The 23,043-nt window shown below is 35.2% G+C and overlaps 1 protein-coding gene across 2 annotated transcripts in view; it reads left to right on the forward strand.

The window, feature by feature from the left end:
* LOC105486443 (visinin like 1) overlaps positions 1–23,043 on the forward strand; it is a 113,685-nt gene that overhangs the window by 3,715 nt on the left and 86,927 nt on the right. Inside the window, exon 2 of one of the 2 annotated variants that reach the window (XM_011749309.2) lies at positions 1,666–1,686. The exons of the other annotated variant lie outside the window; for it this stretch is intronic. The gene's annotated coding sequence lies outside the window, so the exon portion shown is untranslated. The remainder of the gene's footprint in view (positions 1–1,665; positions 1,687–23,043) is intronic. 2 annotated transcript variants of the gene reach the window in all.

Consider the following 23,043-nt stretch of genomic DNA (forward strand, 5'->3'; position numbering starts at 1 on the left):
TTCATACACCCTTGCAGAATACCCATTCCAAGGTATTCTGAACACCAGATAGCCTTCCCAGAGATGTGGAGATTTGTAGTTGCTAAGTGCCCTGCTTTGATTTACTACACTGTGAATCACCTCCCCATTACATGTGAGTCACATGTGATAGGATTACAGCATCAGGAATATCGTCCTGGGCAAGCTATAGATTTTCTGTTTGGGTTGCATGTAGTTATGAATTCCAAATGTTGTGGAGAAGCTCCCTAGGGAGTTTACAGAATAACAGTTCAGCATCAATATAAAACATGTGGTTTCCTAATTGACAACAGCAATATATTTTCACTGTTCTCAAGGTCTTTTTCTTTGTTTTGAGTGATTTCTATGCTCCTAAAATTAGTGATTATTTAGGAAAATAGGAAGGCTGTCTTCACAGAAATGATCACATTTAATTAATCTAAGGTTGAAATTGACAATGTCCATCTTCATTATGTATAGCGAATATAAACATATTAATTTTCCTAAAGTATCAAATGGTACAGAGATATATTAAAGAATGATTGATATTTTTGCTGTCCCAATGGTTAATTCATATGATTAACAGAATATGTGAGCTGGACAAGATCCATATAAGTCACCTAATCCATCCCTCCAATCTATTTTTAAAAATAGTATCTTCAGGAAGTTTTTTTATCTTAAAGGTGCCCCTACAATATGAATTCACTGCCTAGAAGAGCAATGATTTTAATGACCTTTTACAATATTTCCACAATATCAGTACAATGTCTTTTATAGTGGAAACTCAATATTTGTCAATTAAATATTTGTTCTAATAAGAATCAGTTGCATGTACCTTGTTAATTATATCAACAAATTAAATTTCTACTAAAACCATGTGCACAATTAACATTTCTTTAAATATCTTTGTTAATAATGAGAAAAAACTATACTAAAAATTATTTTATACCTGGGTGACAAAGTGAGACACTATCTCAAAAAAATTATTTAATGATTTATTTTTTGTAAAGATATTAAAGCATTATATTAATACCTCTAAGAATGCTTTTAAATCTATTTACATGTATATTCTCCTTTTTGTCTCTTAATAAGTAAAAAGATAAAGTATTTTTACCTATTTACACGAATAAGAATATTGATAAGTAAAAGAGTGAATATAAATCTAGACTGTGGTAGCTATGTCCTCCACTTAGATCATGCTCCCTTGAACTATGGAATTATTTTAACATGTTCACACTGTGAGGGGACCACAGCATTGCATTTCTTATTTACAGTTTGTTTCTAAAGACAACTTATGCTCTCTAAAATGAACCAAAATAGTTTGTGTTGCTCCCAGCTTAAATCATTGAGAACCTTTACTAATGGAAGGGTCTTGGAGATGCTTTAGAAACTATTTAATGAATGAAACAGAAATGGAATAGTAAATTACTGAGGAATCTTCAAAGACGTTTGACACTTTAATAATAAGGTGCCTGTGAATACATTCAAGAGCTGTTCTATACCCCTATCAGCTAACTTAAAGCATGCAGATTGGGTGATTTTCACAATTTTTACACTTTCTCTGAATTTCTCCACCTCTTTACTTATTTACTGCAGTCCTAACACAGGTGACCTGCTGTGTAACCATCAATTGTTTATTCTTTTTTTTTAATGCATGGTAATTCCCAGGATTTGTTGGATTATTTCCAGGTGAGCATTCTATTTCCTTTTGTTCTAAATTACAATTAAGACTTGGAATACTCTCATTCACTAAGTGGTCTTCAAGCTCAGTGTACCTAATACAATAATTACTGAACTTTTTGTAGAAAGTAGATCTCTTTTACTTAAAGTAGATTTTATTTTTATGAGGCATTGCTCATAAAAGGCAAAGTGTTAACAAATCAGTTAAATTTATCTGCAATTATCATCGATCCATAGAGAGAATCCTATTCATTGTTGCCCATATAGTACTTTTCTGAGAATAGAAATCTCTCACTTTTTAAGTACATTTTTTCCTCGTTTTTTTGGATCTTGTTTATTATTTCTTAGGCTCTGAAAGACTATGAACTTTTGAGGAGCTTTATGTAAATAGTTTTTGGGGTTTTTTTGGCAAATCATTAACATGTTAAATGTACTTTGAAACCTGGGTGAATTTTTTCTAATGTAAATCAACAGATCCTAATATTTCTGTTATCTTATATTTTAGGATCTTTTTGCAATTCAAGAATTCTTGAAATTGTAAACCCTGGTGCTACAGGAGACTAGTGTTTTATATTTTTCATTGGTTTTAGTAATTTGTGATTAGTGTGTTTATTTCTGATTTCTTGAAGTCTAATTTTAAATTTTGAGTAAAATGTCCCGTTGGAGACCCATTAAGCATTATTAATGAAGTTGAAATCTTATTCATACAATATTTTGCTTTTAATGTATCAAGTAGTGCTGCACAAGGCTCACGTTCAATTAGCAAGTTCTGTTTGCTGAAATTCTTGGCATTTGATGTTATGAGTTAATGGAAGACTATCAATTTTGTTAATTCCAGAAGTTCAAGAGTTTCTGTAACTTTATATAAAGTGCTTGATTTTTTTGCTTTCTTGTTCATATGAAAAATTTTATGAAAAATGAAAGGAAATTGTGAAATAAACTTAAATCCTGTGTATAAAATTGTTATTCTTTTAAATGATTATAAAAGTATTGATTCTTCAGAGTGAGATGAAAACCACTAAACTGTTGGTCTTTCCTCATTTTTAGTTTGTGAATGGGAAAACTTCTAAATGTGATTTCAGTTGGCTCAGAGAAGATTATGAGCGGAAGTACAAAGTTCTCAAGCTAGGTATATTAATACTTAGACAAAAATTCCCAGGGCCATAGTTTATTAGTTCTGTGACCTTGAATAAATTGTTTAAACTCTCAGCCTCAGTTTCTAATAGTAATTCACAAGATTCTTGAACAGAAAATAGAAGATTATATATGTAAAGAATATAATGGCTTATTATTGAAAATGTATAATAAATAATATTTATCCTTATCATTAGCATCACTTTAATCAGAAATCAATAGCTCATAAGACACTTTGGTCACTGAGTTGAAGCAATCTCCATTCATTGCAGAACTTCTAAATAAGGAATCAAATAGTGAACAGTTTACAGTGCTTACCCTACCTTATAAAACTTAGCTTTATTGAGTAAGTGTGCCAAGCTCTGTGTAGTCACTGTAGAACAAAATTAAGTAAGATACAATCCCAGCCTTCAAGAATTTATGCCTAATGGAGAAGACCGATAAATGCAATTTTAAGTCAAGTGAAATGAAAAGGTGGTATGAATGCACAGAATTATTTCAGAATGAAATAAATGCCTCCACTAAGACTTCAAATTTTGTTTCCCTTATTCCTTCTTTAAATGCGTCCCCTTTCCATTATGCCTTTACTTTATCATCATCACCCTACTATATAATGCCAGCATATAATTGTGACCTGAATATGGAACTGAAAGGAAATTTTTAAGTTTATTTCCTTATTGGATGTATTTTAAGATTATCTATGAATTATTATTCAGTGTAGCTAAATAACATGTCTCCCTTCTCCCCCAACATGCACCCACAGTTGATCACTGAACTTCAATAAAAAACATTTCAGGGGCCCTGCTTTTTTGGTTAAATATTATACTGTGATACTTCTATCTTTTAACACTTTCCCAAAACAGGATTTCTATCTGATACTCTCCCCACACCTCCTCTATTTTTCCAACCCATTTCATGACTAATCATTCGATGTGTGTCTGTGGGAAGAGTCTTCTATGAGCTACTCTTTCATTCTTTTCTCCCAGGCTTTTACAATAAAGGAAGAGGTAACTTCCAACTGCTCTTTCCTACTGAACCAAAAAAAATGTTTTTTGCCCCTCTGCACATTTCCCCCACCCCCCGTCCCCACACACATCAAATCCAAAATGGCCTTACTGTTCTTAACTCTTCAAAGAGCCTTTTCAATTTCCTTCAGGATTTCCCTCCTTCTTCCTCTATTTCCTGCCCAATTTCCTAGGAAATTTCAGGTGTATTTCTAATCTGTAGATAAAAAAGGGCATCTTTTTCTCTTTTTGAAGTCTACAAAACTTGCACCTAAATTCTGAGATTTCTTTGTATAATAGGACAACTCCTTGATGATTCATAGAATTGAGTAGAGTTATTGTTCTAATTAATCTTTTGAGTTTATTTTCTCACTGGTGAAAATAGGGATAATGCAGTTATCTTACATGAATGTTGAAGGCCTAATATAGTAATGTGTATATAGTACCTGAAAGAACTTGGAACGTAAATAATTCCTTCTCCCCCTGCACACCCCAATCTTTTCTCCTGCCTATATCTTATCTTTTTTGACCACCTTCTCAGTCTACATTTCACCGTTTCTCCTAGGTTAGTGTTCTAGATGTCCTGCTGCATTTTTTTCCAAGTATATTTGTCCTAATTGGCTCATAGTTAAATAATAGCTAACATACACTTATCCCAGGTAGCATGGTGAGTGCAGTCCTAGAAAGGGTGTGCTAACTGAATCAATGCCCTACCTTAGGCCTGCGTTCCTGCATCTGTTTAGAAAACCTCTTTCATTTGTTTAAGACATGTCTTCTGCTAAAGTTTTCAGAGCCTCTAGTGACTAACGTTCAGTTGATGAACAGTCCTCCCCAGCTCCAGTGATTCTGTGGTGCTCTTCATAAATAATGTCAGAGGACATCTGACAGTGCTTAATTATCTTCTGATTTTTATCCTCTCTTTTCCTTTACCTTTTCCCCCAAGGTGCCCTAGCACCTGTTAAACACTCCAGGAGATGCCTATACCTCAACTCTTATGCAGGATCTGGCGATACCACTTGAGTATCTTTTGTTTATCAAACAATTGCTTCTCAAATAACACCAAATAAATGACAGAAAAGGGGGGCCATACACACAACACATGTTGCAGAACATGTTCAGATCAGGTTTAGCCTATCAGAACCTTCATTTCCTGAGTGTTTGTAGAAGTGTGCATTAACGCAGATTGACCAAGTGCAGAGAATGGTACTCAAGGTAGGGGTGAGGTAGAGATGCACATACATCCAGATAGATGGATACATACATACATACATGATATATACACAATATGTTCAAGGTACTGTAATAGATTGTTTTGTGCAGTTTTAAGCAAAATATTTAAGAGTAATAGCTTTATAACAAATCATTACTTACAAGACAGCATTAAAAAGGAAGCCCTATTGAAATTTTCTCATTCTAGATCAAGTGCATGGTTGAAAGGGAGGATGGTTTAAATTCAGTGGTAAGAATACCTATCAGGGTTTTGGAAATATATATTTATAGAAACAAAGAGTTTTTTGAAACGCTTCTCTGGGGGAAAATGCTTACTACATCTCACTCTTAGATATTCCCAGTGCTCATTTTCATGTTAATAATAAGTCTGAGTAGTCCTGTGGTAAAGACCACTGAATCTGTTTAGCTTTGATTAATCATGTATTTCCACACCTGTTTGTACAGGAAACTTATGTGAAAATATACTTATCAACATTTCATTGTCATTCTGAAGAACTCAGTTGGAAAAACTGGTTTAGAAAGACAAAAGCCGAACTATGTAATAGAAAGTACACAAACTTAGTAGTCATTAGATGTGTGTTTTAGGCATCACCCCCATGCTTTAGGCATCATAGTATGTAGCCATGGAAGACTTACTTAACTTCTCTGAGTTTTAGTTTCCTCATGTGAGAATAAGTATGATATCACCTACCCTTTCTAGTTATGAGTTATTGTGAACATACTCCACAGATTGCATAATATCATGTGACAATAAAGAATTTATTGTTTATATCATTCAACTTTAAAATTTGAGATTTAAAAAAGGTGATTTATAATCAAAGTATTGATCTTCTGCAAATTATTATATTATGGTTATATCTGCTAAAATAAGTCCCCTGTCTTCTCCCCGCCCCTACTGTAGGTCCTGGGATATAGAATGATAGATCTATGATAACTAGGTCTTCACAGTTAAATTGAAAAAATGATTTTGAAGTAAAATAATCTAGAAGGAAAAGCCTAAATTGAGACACATCTGTATCGTTTAAATCTGCCTCTGGATTTCTTATGCTGTGGTTGTAGAACCTGAGCCCACAGCCATTTCTCAGTGGTGTGAGCATGTCTTGGCTTCTAAAGAGACCCTTGTGGAAACAAAAGCAACCACAGTCAAGCTCATGTGTTTGTTCTAGCAGGGAAGCTTTGGAAATAAGATTTTCATCCTACTGGGGTTAAGAAAAGCTTATGAGGGTAACTGGGACTTCCCTTCCAGGAATCAGCATGCATATACAGATCCAAACAATGTAAAGACAGTAAGACCAACAGGAGAAACAAAGGAGACCCACATGTGCATGCAAACACAGGTAGTCTGTCTTGGATAAGCTCTTGAACTCATGAACAGAGATGAGTTTTCTTCAAGGACTATGGAAATCACTTCGCAGGAGCTGCTCTGATGATAAAAATCTGAAACTTCCTTAGATATCCTAACCCAGTCATCCTAAGGGAATGCAACCAAAAGTTACTTCTCAGTCCTCTTAGCACATCTGAACACATAATTGCTGTATACATGCCAGCTCTCACATAAAACTGGAAATTTCTTGAGGGAAGAAATCATGTCTGATACATGTCTAAGTCCCCTTTAGAGAGCTGTATCATTGAGGCCAGCAGAATAGGTGGAGCAGTAAGTCAACTGTGCATTGAAATTGTAAATTGTGAAGTTTGGAACTTCCCAGTCAGGAGTTGTTAAAGAGTCTTCAAACACCCCAGGGTAATGGCATAGCATTTGGGCATCAGACTCACAGAGTGCCAGGTTACACAGGCACCAGTCAAGTAAGACCTTGTCCATTTCCTATATAGTCCCCTTCTCTGCCCCCTCCCTAGAAGCAGCAGAGCGAATAATAGAAGAGGGAAGCAAGCAGGACAAGAGAACAGATTACCCCCTCTCCCCACTGCTAGATTGAAATCCTAGTTAAGGAAAGACTGAATTGGTATAGTGGAAATTTATATTTAAATTAGACTAAACTTTTTTAATATCTAGAAACAACAACTTTTCTGATAACTAGAAGTGACTGAGAAAATATATATCAGTCCAAGATATCATCTTGGGATGGAGAAGGGAGGCATGATAGAGCATATTTGCAGCAGTGATGAGAGAATAATATAGCCAATACTTTGATAAAGTGGCTATACAAGGAATAATATAAAATGGTATATGATTCATTCTTAAAACAAGAGGCCTTGGCCAGAATTGCTGGTATGGGTGTTAGAAGAAATCCATGTGAACTGGAAGAGGACAGAGGAAACTGATCTAGATCCAAGTCACCAGTGGCATAGGAGAAACTGGGAGAGCTGACATTCTTCCAAAGAGGTGCTCAGTAGAAGACCATGTACATAAAAGGCTTACCTGTATCACTTGTCTTTGGCTGTTAGCCAAAATTGAATTAATCTGAATATTGAAAGTTATCTCTAGGCTAGGTCTCAAGAGCAAGTAAATGAAAGCAGAGATCATGTATGCCTTATAATAATAATAGCTAGCAATTTTGTGAAAAAAAAAAAAAAAGAAGAAGAAAAAGGCCAGGCTCGGTGGTTCACTCTTGTAATCCCAGCACTTTGGGAGGCCGAGGCGGGCGGATCACGAGGTCAGGAGATCGAGACCATCCTGGCTAACATGGTGAAACCCCGTCTCTCCTAAAAACTACAAAAAATTAGCCTGGGCATGGTGGCGAGTACCTGTAGTCCCAGCTACTCAGGAGACTGAGGCAAGAGAATGGCGGGAACACGGGAGGCGGAGCTTGCAGTGAGCCGAGATCGCACCACTGCACTCCAGCCTGGGCGACAGGGTGAGACTCTGTCTCAAAAAAAACAACAAAAAACAAACAAAAAAAACTTAGCATGTACAGTGCTCTGTGTTGGATACTTACACACGTTAACTTCATTACTTACAGCTTTGCAAGGTAAGTGTCTGCAAGGTAAGCTTCATTTTGTGACTGAGAAGTTGTGTCTCTGAGATGAAAGTAATTTGCCCAAGGTCACATAGACATTAAGTGATAAATGTGTTGTTCAAACCCAAAATCCTCTTGTTCTACCAAACTACAACCAACCTACACACGTCTTTTTATTTTTAAAATTTTTTTATTAGGGAAAGCGTACATATTTGGAGAGAATAATATAATAAGCCCCCATGTACCCATCACCCAATGTTAATCCGTATTACGGCCACTTTGTTTCATTTCTGTCCCCATCCTTCCTCTCTCTAATGGGTTTATTTGAAAGAATTAAGACATATCTTAGACATATCATCTTGTGTGTAATAGTTTACATATATCCACAATACAATTAACACAGCAAAAAAAAAAAAAAAAAAAATCACTTAATATCATCAAATATAAAGCCAGTGTTCAAATCTCCTAAGTATTTTTATAGTTTTTTTGAATCAGGGTGTCAATTAAGTCTGTACATCCCAGTTGTTGAAAAGATAGCAGCCTGTTTATGTGAGACACGACTGCATCTCACTAGAGAGAAGTGTATTGTGGATTAAAGAGATGTGGCTTTAAAGTTGGACCTTATCACTCTGAACAAGTTGTCTAAGTTTTGGAAAATGAAAATTGTACTCCTAAGATTAATTGTAAGGATAAACATAATGTCTTTGAAAGTGCTTAGAACAGTCTCTTGCATATACAAGATCTTCAGTGAATATTAGTTTCCTATAAAAAGAGGGGGAGGGGGAAAGAGAGAAAGAAAGAGCAAGAGGGAGGGAGGAAAGAAAAAGGAAAAATGGAATAGTAGACCAAGAAGGTTGACCTTGTTATTAAGAGGAAACTTCTTGAAGTGCTTTGGCAACTGATCTTTTGAGAGCATTCCCATTTTGTTCCTGGATGGATATTTGACCACAGTTGTGCCAAAGTGGCTAATGACTAATGGCTCTGAATCTTCCCCACTGACATGTTTACAGTTCTGCAGTTTCCCATATGAAAAGGAAGAAAATCTGTAACTTCAAAATTATCTCAAATTCAGAAAAATGACAATATTATAAAATATCTTTAACCTCATACCAATTAAAACTAATAGAAAAAATTAAAATATGGCATACATTGTATTAGCAGTGATTGCTGTTATGTTGCAGTGGTAACATAATTTTGAAAAACAGGGGCAGTTAATTTGATTCAGATTTGAATTTGTTTTGTTTTCATATGAACTTGGGTAAGTTACTTCATTCCTCAAAGTCTGGTTCTTAAGGTGTAAAATGGAAGTTTTGAAAAAAAAAATCTAAAGATCAAACATCAGCAACATGGGAAAATGGAAAAATACTGGACTATATGTCAGAATCAAATGTGAATTCTAATTCCACTACTTAATGTCTTCATGGCCTTAGTCAAATAATTTAATCTCTCTGAGCCCCAGTCTTATTTGTTAAATCCAAATTATAATGTATATTGCAAAATTGTTGTGAGGACTAGAAATAATATCCATTAAATGCTTAGCAGAACACTCTCTTTTATTTGAAACTCATTGATGGTTATTATTAGTTTGTTTTTAATAAAGAATTAGTAGTATTTGCTGTCCTCAATCCAAGAGCTCTTAAATTGAGGAGTTAAATAAATTCATAATAAAGAAGTAGGGAACTGAGCATAGCCAACAGACCATCTTTTGCAGTGGGTAGATCTAAAACCATGTATGAAGTTAATGGATACTTTATGTAGAACAATGGGTAGATGAATTCAACACGCAGTATTTATAAGGGCTCATAGTGCAGTCACAGTGTACTGCTTATGACTACTTATTTAGAGAATGTAAAGTGAGCAACCTCTACGTTATCTGAGAATCACCTCCTCAAATGCCAACTGGAGGTTGCTGGTAAGGAGTACCCAAATCTTTGTAATAGGTCTATGAGGTTATACATCTGTAAATGGAAACTCACTGAGAGATGACATAATAGAGGGAAGGCTAAAAATCTACACAGTATTCCAGCTATCTTGTCTGAATTGTGATTGTTGGTTCTTATGGTAGATAATTAGGAATAAAGTCATTTCTTTGAATTTGTATCTAGCTTGGATACCATTGATTGTTATCATGGTGATTGAGATCACTTCATTGTAACAGTGAGAATATTCATTTTGTGGTTGTCTAGGATTAGAAGTACACAATTCTTTTTTTATAATTAAATGAAGACATTACTTTCTCTTTCAGAACACTTTTTTTTTTCTAGTTTTATAAACTCACTTAACAAAACTAAGCGCTAGAACTAAAGAGGACTGCTATTGGCATTCCAGGTAATTCATTTATCAGATACCTGGTCCTTCAAGTTGCTACTCTATATAACAGCTCCTAAGTGAGCCTCAGTGAGGGTTGGGAATTTGCCTTTTTTAAGTAAAAAGAATAATATTCGCTCATTGTGAAAATTTGGAAAACAAAACAGAAAAAAGAATAAAAATCACCTGCAATCTATTACTAAGTTATATTTTCCTCCATTTTCATTGTTTGCTAATAGAGACTGCTCATTTCTTTAAAATTTTTATTCTACATTTTTCATAACATTATAGCAGAAACATGATCTTTTCAATTAAAATTCTTTGCAAATGTATATTTTAAATACTTGGATTACACTCCATTGTATATATGAACAAGGTTTCGCTCACTGTTCTCTTATTGTTATAAATTTTAACTTTTAAAATACCACTTAAAGGAAAATCTTTGTGCACATAACTCTGACTACAGGCTGCCTAGTGTCCTCAGCATAGATTTCTGCCCATCTCTAGCAGAGTGAGAAATTTGAATGTAGGTTTGCTGCTTTTTATGGCAGAGGCTTGGGCCCTAGAAACTAGGCCTGAGGGGTCATAACACTTAGAACATTGAGGAAAATTCACCTAAACTAGTTAGTAATTCTCAGGGCCAGCTTTTTGAGCAGATGGCTGCATTCCTTTCAGAAACTCTGAAAAGCCTCTTCTAATCAAAACCCACCTGCAATTGCCCAGAAGTCCATTATTTTTGTCACTTTGTTTTGGAGCAGGAAACAGAAAAGAGAGCCAAGTCTAGGCTGAGATCCTGGAGTACTGATTAATACAGTTTTTATGCCATGCTTTGCTTGTATGATCATTGCTACTACTGATACTATCATCATCATTATCATCTTCATCTTTATCTTCTTCATCATATCCAGTAGTAGTATTCCTGAACAGTCTGTGAATTCCTAGAATGTAGACTCAGCGCCTCATTAATCTTTGAATTTCTCAAAATTCCATATACCTAAATAGTCTTCAGGGAACATCGTTAGGTGCTTTAAAACAGAATTAACTCATTTATGTTTTAGCTTAAAGAAATTTCTAATCATTTTTTCTCAAAAGAGAGCTTAGTTAAAATAAACTAAAAAGAAGGCTCTTGGGTTCCTAGGAGGTAGTGAATGACAAATTTCATTTGCTCAGTTTGTCCTGTCTCTTACCAGAGCCAACTCTACTGTAATACTTGAAAGAAACTCTTAACCATAGGATTTTTTTTCTCACTCATATAGCAAACATTTCTTTTGCTTCTGCTGTATGCCAGAAATTGAATTTAGCCCCAGAGACATAAAGATCCTTAAGACAAATATCTTTTTTCAAGAAGCTAATGGTCTAAAGCAGGAGCTAAATGAAACGGGCCAGGTGTTACATGAGTATTAAAATGATGGTATTTTGACCAAGCAGAATACCTGCCTCGCTTCTTTGCCTTTTAAAACATGGTATCAAACAAAATAACCAATACGAACATATTGTCGTTCGGGATCTGTGAGTTTTACACCCTAGGTCTAAAAGAAGAACTCTTGGACCCTGACTTTTACTTCCATTTTAAAGGTAGTTTTTAAAAGATCTTTGTAGCAAATGCAGGCATTGTCCATATGCCAGTGAAAATGTAACGTTTATGAACCCCTGCTTTTACATCAGTTATTATAAGAACCATGTTTATTCAATTGAACAACCATATATGGGTATAATCTAATAAAAGGAAGTAAATTATTAAATATGCCAGTTCATCACTTCTTAAATCAATTGGACCATTAAAAATCACTGGTGGCTGGGCACGGTGGCTCACACACCTGTAATCCCAGCACTTTGGGAGGCCAAGGCGGGCGGATCACAAGGTCAGGAGATCGAGACCATCCTGGCTAACACGGTGAAACCCGTCTCTACTAAAAATACAAAAAATTAGCCGGGCATTGTGGTGGGCACCTGTAGTCCCAGCTACTCGGGAGGCTGAAGGGAAGAATGGCAGGAACCTGGGAGATGGAGCTTGCAGTAAGCCGAGATCGTGCCACTGCACTCCAGCCTGGGCGACACAGCAAGACTCTGTCTTAAAAAAAAAAGTCATTGGTAGGCAGACATCATGATAGAAGGAAAATTGTGGCTGTAATGTCACACAGACCTTAATTCAAACCCCTCCCCTACATCAGAAGCTCCATGGCTTCTGATTCCTTGCCTGTGAAACAGAAACCGTTAAGTCTATTTCACATAGTCCTTGTAAAGTTTAGATAGGATTGTGCATGTAACATACTTAGAACAGAGTAGGGGATATGGTAAATGTGCAAAACCAGATAGTTACCATTGTTCACAGTGGCATGTGTATAACTAAGTCCCATAGTTCTTTCCAGGACTTAATCACATTTAAATAAAGCTCTTAGGCTGAACATTTCTTGTCTAGTTCTCCAGTGTATTATTTTCAGAGCCCAGTTCTGTGCTTAACATTCTATGGATTCTCAATATATAGACATTGCATGAATCAAAGGACACCAAATGGTCTCTAAGAGATGGAATAGGAAGGTGAGAATTTCTGGCCAAAAGAGAAAGACATTTCAGGGGCAAAAGGAGCTTACATCTGCCTGAGTTTATTCATTCAAGGTCTTTTCACTTTTCACAGATTATTACACCTTAGAACATTCAGGTGTTCAAAAAGTCTCCTCAGTTAACCCAGCAAAGGAGAAAGATGAAGAGATGGCTTTTTTTTAAAGGATGTCATGTTTGTAAACGATCATTAGCACGTATCATCTCTTTGCCAAGGACTCTGCCAAGTGCTTTATATGCATACTACCTCACTCATTTTCACAACAATCCAATGAAATAGATATTATCCCTACTTGAGGTGAAGAAATTGATACAGAGATGTGGCAACTTGCCTAAAATCAGAAAATTTGTGGTCTTTAAAATCCAAATTGAATCGATGCTCTTTTTACCTTGTTTTTATATTCACTAGGTAGCTTTTGTAGGAGGTACTATCTCTATTTCACCAATTCATTTGTTCTTTCATCAAATATTTATTGGATATCATTTGCCTGGCACTAAGTGAACTAAAACAACCATAATTCCTGCCCTCATAGAGATTAGAGTCTAGTTGGAGGAATGGATATTAAACAAATAATCACAAAATGGCATCACTTACAATTAAGATTAATTAAGTGCAATGGAAGAAAATAGTAATGCTGTAAGAAAGTGTAACAGGGAGACCTATTTGGGGCTGTTTGAAATAATAGACTCCAGGAAAATCCACTGAGGTCTGGATTTCCAGTTTTGCCTCCTGAGACTGTTACTAACACTTGTTTACCAATGCTGGGCCTGACAAAGGAGGATTATTACTGCATTTCTTTTTGAAAAGAGGATTATGGGTCTTCCTCCCAGGATTTAGCATCTCCCATTTTATTCCTCATTCACAAGGCTCCAGTAACAGAGGACAATAGAGCTTTTGATGTTGGTAAATCTCCAAGGGAAGCTCACCCTCTCATGCAAAGTTCCCTTGGGCGGTTTCCAGATAAAGAAATTTACAAGCACCTGTGTGTTACTGGGTCTTCCCAAACCCGTGGTTGATTTCCTGTGATGTAGATGTGTAGGTCATTAGATACGCCCAAGTGCTTCTACAAGTCCATGAAAGAAGCAGATGTGCTTCTACAAGTCCATGAAAGAAGCACAGAGCGCTGCAGGAGTATTTTTGGGGCACACAGAACCAAACTTTCCTAGGGTGAGGATTGGAGGTGAGATGAATTTTGGAAATGTCAAGACTAGGAATTAGCTAGACAAAGGGCAAAGGGAGTAGGAATGCTGTTATTAACAGAGGAAGCAGGAACCAAAGTATACAATGATAGCAGGAGAATGCTTTGAAATGCATATGTCCTGACATAATGTTTTAAAGAGTTACAAAATCTTAATCAAATGAGCATAGTACTGTGAAAAGAAATATGGATTTTATAATGAAGCCTAGGTTCCATTCCAGCTCGGTCACAAAATATTTTGAGTCCTATAAATCCTTTTATCTGTGAAATGTAGCTAATGATACCTATGTGATGGTATTATTGTGGTAATTAAATTATAAATATTGCCACATAGATGTCATTTGATGCCTGGCCTTTAAAGGTAGTAGGAATGGTGGGTTTTAATGATAAGATCAATAATATTGCATGAGGCTAATTTTTACTGACTTCATTACATGTGTTTATCTAATGATTACAACTCCATGCTAAGAATTTTCATTATCCCCATTATAAAGATAATTGAGACTTAGAAACAGTAAGCGACATGCCCACAGTCACATAGCCAAACAGTGGCACATCTGGTAGTCTGACTTAATCCCCATTTCTTTTCTTTTTTTTTTTTTTTTTTGAGACGGAGTCTCGCTCTGTCGCCCAGGCTGGAGTGCAGTGGCTGGATCTCAGCTCACTGCAAACTCCGCCTCCCGGGTTCACGCCATTCTTCTGCCTCAGCCTCCCGAGTAGCTGGTACTACAGGCGCCCGCCACCTCGCCCAGCTAGTTTTTGTATTTTTTTTTTTTAGTAGAGACGGGGTTTCACCGTGTTAGCCAGGATGGTCTCGATCTCCTGACCTCGTGATCCGCTCGTCTCGGCCTCCCAAAGTGCTGGGATTACAAGCTTGAGCCACCGCGCTCGGCCAACCCCCATTTCTTAACTCCTCTCCACTGTCTCCCTGCAATAGTCAATACACAGCTATTGTTATTGTTATCATTGTCATTATTATGATCATTATTTAAAATTCAAAGCTCTTCAGGTCATAACCATAATTCTGATATTAAACATCTATGATGTGCTTTTTTTTTCTGGAGCAAGAGTTTGCAGATTATCTTTAAGGTATTTCCACTTTCATTGTTATATCTCCTAATTTACTTGGCAAATCAAGAGTTAAGTTCAGCTTAAAATGATAGATGATCCCAGATAACATTGGCTTAAATAAGAGAGAAATTTATTTCTCACTCATATAAAGAAACTCAGAGGTAGGCAATTCCTGACAGGGTGGCTTCAGGGACCTAGCACCTAGACTTCTCAGGGACCCACACTCCTTCAACCTTTTTGCTTGGCTAGCCATCCTTAGCAGGTGGCTTGCACCTCATGATCTAGTATGGCTGCAGCCACATGTCTGCTTTCTAACCAGTAGGAAGGAGAAAAGGGAGATGAATTTCATACCCTTCCCTGTTAAGGACACTTCCCTAAGTCACACCTGAAAATTGGCATACATGCCGTTGGCCAGAATTTAGTCACATTTAACATAACCCTTGCTAAAAATTAGGGGTTTTATTACTAAAGAAGAAGAGGAAAATAGTCTTGGAGAAAACTAGAAGCTTCTGCCATACTATTAATAAAATTTTAAAATACAATAAATATTTAATTTGATATTCAATGTGTTCTTTAAAATGTGATGTTTTAAAAGCAGCACACAAAACAATGGCTTTTTAAATTCATGCCTAAGGTTCTAATCAACTATGTCTTTTACAGAGGTCATGCAACCTTGGTATTCTTGCCTAGGCTTCACTTCTAGCTCTTCATCTTATTCAAATCACTTTCTTTTGTTGGGCTTTAGTTTCCTTATATGTAAAATGAGTCGGGGTAAACTAGAATTTATCTAATATCCTTCCAGTTCTACCTATTATTACTGGATGACATAGGTAAATCACATTCATTTACTTATAAGAATTTTAAAGTAATTTAAGTGTTATAGGGTAAAAATCTAGCAATGAGCCAGTTTTCTCAGGAGTAGGTACAGATTTATCTTTGTATATTTATATCCTTCCTCATCATAGAAAAGAAAAAGACTTCTATTTATCTATGCAAAAACAGTATAATAAAAAAACGAAATAGGCAGAGTAAACAAAGATAAACATCAGAAAAGAAATTAAACTGACCTCTTTTCCTGATTATATATATTGAAAATCCAAAGATTCAAGTAAAAACAAAAACTAATAAAAACTGGACAAGGAGACTAGATATCAGATAAATTACAAAAATAAGTAATCTTTTCTTTTAGCTAATCACAAATATTCAGAAATGAAAATTAGAAAAAAAGTTCTATGTTCAGTAGCAACCAAGGTAATATTTAGGATTAAAAAATAGAAGAAAGACAAAGTGCCTATGTATAACTATAAATCTTATTGAGGAACAGAAAATACAGTTAAAAATTAAAAGACAATAGGAAAGCATCATATATATGTATATAAAACAATTATAATGCCACAAGGATTTCTATTTTAGGCATTTTTAAGTTGTTTTACATGATCTTCAAGTTTGTCTGGAAGACTGCATTCTTAAGATTAGAGGTATTTAGAAAAAGAGTGAGGGTAGGCTTGTATTACCAGATGCCAGAACACGCAAGCATTATAACCAAATAATATAGAATAGGTATATGAATAGACAAGTAGACCAATGGAACAAAATAGAGTATCCACAAAGGTATTTCATTTTTATAAGATTTTATGAATTATCAACAAAGGTGACATTTCAATTCAGTGGGAAGAATGTAACTTATTTAATAGATGGTACTACTGGCACAACTGATTAACCACTTGGAAATAAGCAAATTTGAACTCCTATCTCACATTACATAAAATGAATTCTGGGCATATTAAAGACTTCAATTTTTTAAAGCCTCAGAAGAAAATCTAAGAGACATTTGTATAACCTAGATATAGTGAGAAATAAGCAATCAAGAAGCTGTAAAATAATAGGGATATTTGATTCCATAGAATTGTAAACTTCCATTATGTCAAAAGATGTCATTAACACAGAAATTTGCAATATATTTTAGTATGCTTTAGAAGACAGATCTCTGTATCCTCTATACCATAATGCCTGGTTCATAACTGAGATTCAGATTACAACATATGAGGTAGAACAGGGTAAGAGCCACTACAAACAGGATAGACTATGAACTAAGAAATTTTAGACATGGGAGAACAAATCTGTTTTCAATAGATTCCTTAAGTTGCTTCTTTGGTCCTCAAAACTTTTTTCAGTAAGAGTATGACAGTTAATCCAACTCAACATTTCAAACATTAATTGAGTGCCTATTATGTGTCAAGCCCTCTTTTGGAAAAGAGATAGAAGCAAAAAAAGACTCCTTGATAGAGCTTATGGTAAGGAAGGCACAATAAACGGATGATTAAAAATTGATCAGTTTGAAAAATGGGGTGAAGAATATGCTCCTGTGGACATATATAACAAAGAAAATGACAGCCTATGGAATCTAGGACAGAGACGAAGTGGCATTTGTGCTGATATCCTAAGTAGGAGTAGGAGTCAGCCAGGTGAAGAGAGGCACAGAAAGAGTGCTCCTCACAGAAGTCCTAGCATGTACAAGGGCTGGATTGGATAGTGAACCTGTTGAAAAACTGGAGCTTCTTAAAAAGGGACTTGGATGAATAGCACTAGATACTAGGATGAGGCTGAGGAGTTAGGTAGCAAGTTGCCAGGTTCCAGATTGTGAAGAATCTTCCAAGCAGTATTAAGCAATTTTACTCCATCTTAAGAGCAGTAAGAATCTATTGGAAGCTTTAGAAAGGAAGTTATTTGATCAGACTTGCATTTTCAAAACATAATTCTGGAGAATGGATTAGGAAGGTGCTAGATGGAAACAGACCAGTTTGGAGGCTACTGCAGTTGCCCAGATGACAGGTGATGTTCCTTTTGATATAGCACAAATTCAGAGACTTGTATAAATCTGAGAGAATTTAGGAGGTAGATCATAGGGAGCATGGCTGTGTTTGTGAGGAGAGAAAAAGAGGAGAGAGAGACTGTTTATGAATCATTGGGTAAATGGTGGTATAATTCTTCAGACAGAGAATCCACACCAAGTATCTATTCTTTTTTTTGGTGACTCTTAACAATACAGCCAAGAAGTTAATCCAAAAAATGGCCCTCTCTTTACATTGTTCTAAATAGGTACTTATCGGAATAAAAATATGACTCACACCAAACTCTCACCAGCCAACACGGTCTGCAATGCCCCCAGACTACCAAATTACCATTCAATTCCACTGAGGTTTCCTCAGGGCTACAGTTTGTGTCAAGTGTTCCCAATCTTTTTCAGCAGCACTGCTTTATACTTCTAAGACTTTGTAATGCCAACAACTTTTTCAAGTTCCCAAGGTTAGTAGTTGATCGAAAGAACACACAGTGACAAATAGCTACTGTAAATTTAGCAATGTTAAAATTAATTCATATTTTATTAATGGTGATAGAATTGACATTAATTTGAAAAATAATGCAATATGTGAAAGACACCCTATTCAGTTTCCAAAGCTTAGTGTTCATTTGCATTCACAAACTCTTGGCAATAATTTGTTGGATTCCCCCACCTTCAGACTTCAGCCCAGCAATTGACAGAACAAATTCTATTTTTCAAGATGAGCATTTTTTTTTGAAATAAGAAACAAAGCTAATATTAACATGATCTCTTTAAGAATTTCACATTATTTAGAAATCAAAGCAGAAAGTGTTTGCCCCCTAATGATGGCATTAGGTCAGGGCAATCAGATTATATAAGCAAGTGTTCTTTCTGCTCCCCTGTAAGTATGCCCCTAGGTTTAAAAACCATAGTCTATCCTTAATGAGGGCCTACATTGCACTAAGGCAGATTTACCTGCCTGTAAACGTTGTGATTAAAAGAGGAGTTATTTTAAGGATAAACATCAGAACCAGACCTCCAGAGCCATCGGGAACCAGCAGAACTCAAGGAATTTATTGTCCTGTGGGATTCAAGATGTTCCTCTAACTATAGATAGCATTTCAGCTTTTCTCTCTGCAGTTTAGCTTTGCATTTACTATTGATGAATGAGCTGGTACCATCTGTCTTCTATTCCAAATCCATGAAGGGGCAAGTCTGATTATTTTTACCTCTATTTGCAGAGTTCTTCCAAATATCTAACCCTACTAGTCTTATCACCTGACCTGTACTGTACCACTCTTGGGTCGGTGACTCGACCTTGATTGCCATCTCTGCCTAAAAACAGCTTAACATTACCTCCTTGAACTTGAAGTATGAATAGAGCCATTTATGCTAAAAAAAAAAAAGGGGGGGATGGGACATATTAATAACCAGTATGCTCAATATATTTGACAAGAAATAACCAGAAAAGTGAGATAAAAGGAGAAGGGAAATTACTTCATCGCGAAAATAAATCAAGCACCACTTGCATGTATTACATAATGCATTATCCTCAGAGCAAAACCCAGCAGGGTTATAAAATTATCTCCATTTAACAGAAGAGGATAGTGAGGCTTTGAGAGCTCACGAATATGCTTCATTATCCAGCAGATTCAGGCCTGTTGGACTCCACAGCATGGCTTGTTTGCAAATTCATTGTAGCTGGGGATGTTTAGCTATGTGTGGCATCAGTTAGTACTGTATGGAGAGAATACAGAGTATGGAAAATATTGGTCAGTCATCTTGTTAAGTTTAGGTCAGTCAAGACAGCTCTTCAGATATTAAGTAAATAGGTAATTGCTAAATATTTGAGAATTGTCTGTCCACTATCTGAATGTGTAAGTCCTTTAAAAAAAAAAATACAGTTTTAGCTGGGCAGGGTGGCACGTACCTGTAGTTCCAGCTACTCAGGAGGCTGAGGCAGGAGAATCACTTGAAACCGGGAGGTGGTGGTTGCAGTAAGCCAAGATCGTACTACTGCACTCCAGCCTGGTGACAGAGCGAGACTCCCTCTCAAAACAAACAAACAAACAAACAAACAAAAAACAGTGTTATTATAAAGTTAATATTTGATAATGATCATGAATCTAGAAAAAATTAAAGTAGAAAAATAAAAATTATCATCTTAATATTCAAAGGTAGGTATTGTGATTATTTGGTGTTTTTCTTTCTGGTTTCTTATCTATGTTCTTTTTTTGTTTTGTTTTACATAGTGGTGACATAGATAAAATTTATCTTCTTACTTCTAAATAGTCTTCTTAAAAATCAATTCCTTTAATGACATCAAGGTTTTTTCAGAGTCACACCCTTCTTTGTCTCTTTCCTTGTTTCAGAAAGGATTTCAGTTAGGTTTAGAAAATGTGTCAAGCATCGTAAAATAAAATAAAACAGAAAAAATGAATTAGAAAAGAGAGGTTTCAAAAAGGAAAACAAGGCTTTCTTCTGTTTGTTCTGGCCTAGATTTCTTTCTTTCCCCACCATTCTTTTCACAGGTGTTGATTGATCCACACTTCTGATCATTAAGTAGAAGTTTTTCTATGTGGTCTGGCAACCCCTTTGTGCTTTCCTTGAGTCTTTCCGATCTAAAATGCATTTTCAGAGCCTATAAGCTGAAAGGAACTATGTCTGGATAGATGGCCAAAGATTGTTTCATTTTTGTAATGAGATGCATATTTATCATTAAATGAACCTTTATTACACCATCTCATTAGACTATTCAGAGTGGTTTTTAAGAAATTATTCCAATACTTATGCTTAGGATTCTGTAAAAACAACAACAGCAGCAACTACAAATGATATATACTCATTGTGTCTTCTTAGTACAATGGCAGAAAACCAGATGACTCAAAGTGTTACTCCTCTTCCAACTTTGTTTTTTTTTTTCTATTTAAGAACCTCTAAAGATCAGAATTTCTCAAGTTGCCTTACAAATTTGTGTTAAATGGCTGTGCCTAGTGTACCAATTCACAGATGAAAATAGAAACTTTATAAAATTATTTTTTAAAACACTTGCTGAATGCCCACATGTTATAACTGTTGATGAGCAAGACAGAGTCCCACCTTCAAAGCAGTCAGGGTCTAATGGAGTCGGACAAGTAAACAAGTAGTTGCAATGCACAAAAAAACTAGCTTGAAAGTATCACAGATGCAATTGTAGTATCAACAAAGTAGTCATAAGATTATGGAAATTAACTTGAATTTCAATTTAGTTGAATTTCTGTATCATACCAAATTTGTATGTCATGAAAATGAAATCACTTGAGAATTACCAGTGGAATATCAGAGAAATGTATTTTTTCCTAGACTTAAAATGGACATGCTTTAAACTAGAAAAATTCTTAGAGTTATGGGACAATTTTCTCTTTAATATTCTACCATGTTTCCTTGGAGATGAACATGATTACTCTCTATGGTAAGAGCTAGAAGAAAAAAGACTATCTAAAAATCATAGATGGTCATTTAATTAGTTAATCTTCAACACTGTAAAGTACCTAGGACAATGTTAGTCTGGATTAGGGAGAAGTCTGAATTATAAAATACTTTAAAAGAAAATACTTTTTTATTGGAAAAAATTTCAAACATACAGAAAAATTCAGAGAATTATATAATAAATATCCATTGATCTACTACCCAGTAGTTACAAATATTAATGCCCTCTCATATTTTGAAATTATTTTCATTTCTATTCTCAGTCTCACCTAACTTCTTCCTCAAAAGCAATCATTCTATTTAATTTGATATGTATTTTCTTCATGAACACTTTTATTTTTACTTAACATGTAGATCTATACAGTATCATTTCTGATATTTAAGTAGCTGACATCATACTGTATCATTCACCAAATTGCTTCTCTCAAAAAGTACTTTTAGATCATTTTTTTATTCATATAATATTATTCACTTATTATAACTGCTGATATGGTTTGGCTGTGTCCCCACCCAAATCTCATCTTGAATTGTAGTTCCCATAATTCCCACGTGACGTGGGAGGGACCAGGTGGAATTAATTGAATCAGCGGTTCCCGCATGCTGTTCTAGTGATAGTGAGTCAGTTCTCATGAGATCTGATGGTTTTATAAGGGTCTTCCCTGCTTTGCTGGGCACTGATTCTTCTCTCTCCCACCACCATGTGAAGAAGGATGTATTTGCTTCCCCTTCTGCTGTGATTGTAAGTTTCCTGAGGCCTCCCCAGCCATGCTGAATTGCAAGTCAAATAAACCTCTTTTTTTTTTTTTATAAATTATCCAGTCTCTAGTATGTTTTTATTAGCAGCATGAGAACAGACTTACACAACAGTATTTCATCATGTGACTGTATCTTGTTATTTATACCCTATTTGATGAACATTTAGCTATCTTTTCCTTTTTTGCTATTACAAAGTTAGAGTGTACATCTTTTTCACACAGCTTCTTGTGTATATATGTGAGATATATAGTGAAATGGAACTGCCAGATCATGCTTTATATGCATCTTCTGCTGTATTAAATACTGCCAAATTGTTCTCTACAGAAAATATACCAATTTATATTCCCACCAGCAGTATATTAGAAGAGTTCATATTTATCTACATCTTTGCAGTCATTTGGTATCATAATATTAAATTTTTAATCAAACTGATTATATAAAATGGTCCTTCATAATTTTTCATTTTCTTAATCTTTAGTGGCCATTTAGGTTTTCTTCTCTGTAAATTACTTATTCACAGGCCTTGCCTAGTTTTTAATAGTTGTTTGTCTTTTTCTTATCCATCATTTGGAATTCCTTATATATGCTGAATGCAAATTATTTGTTATATACATTGCAGATATTATCTCTTTGCCTGTCACTTATTTAATTTTGTTTATGGTTGATTTTGTCTTAAAAACAAATTTTAAATTTTGAGATAGTTGGATTTATCAACCTTTTACCATGATTTAAAATACTGTGTTAAGTTTGGGTTTTAATCTAACTGAAATGTATTTTTGAGATTGGTGTTAGGTTGAGATCTAATTTTATTTTGCCCTGTAGACATTCAGTTATCCTAACACAGTTTTATTGAATATATTTTTCTTTCTCTGTTGTTGTATTAGGTACCCACTATCACA

The sequence above is a fragment of the Macaca nemestrina genome, chromosome 13, assembly GCF_043159975.1.
Source record: "Macaca nemestrina isolate mMacNem1 chromosome 13, mMacNem.hap1, whole genome shotgun sequence".
NCBI classification, from domain to species: Eukaryota; Metazoa; Chordata; class Mammalia; order Primates; family Cercopithecidae; genus Macaca; species Macaca nemestrina.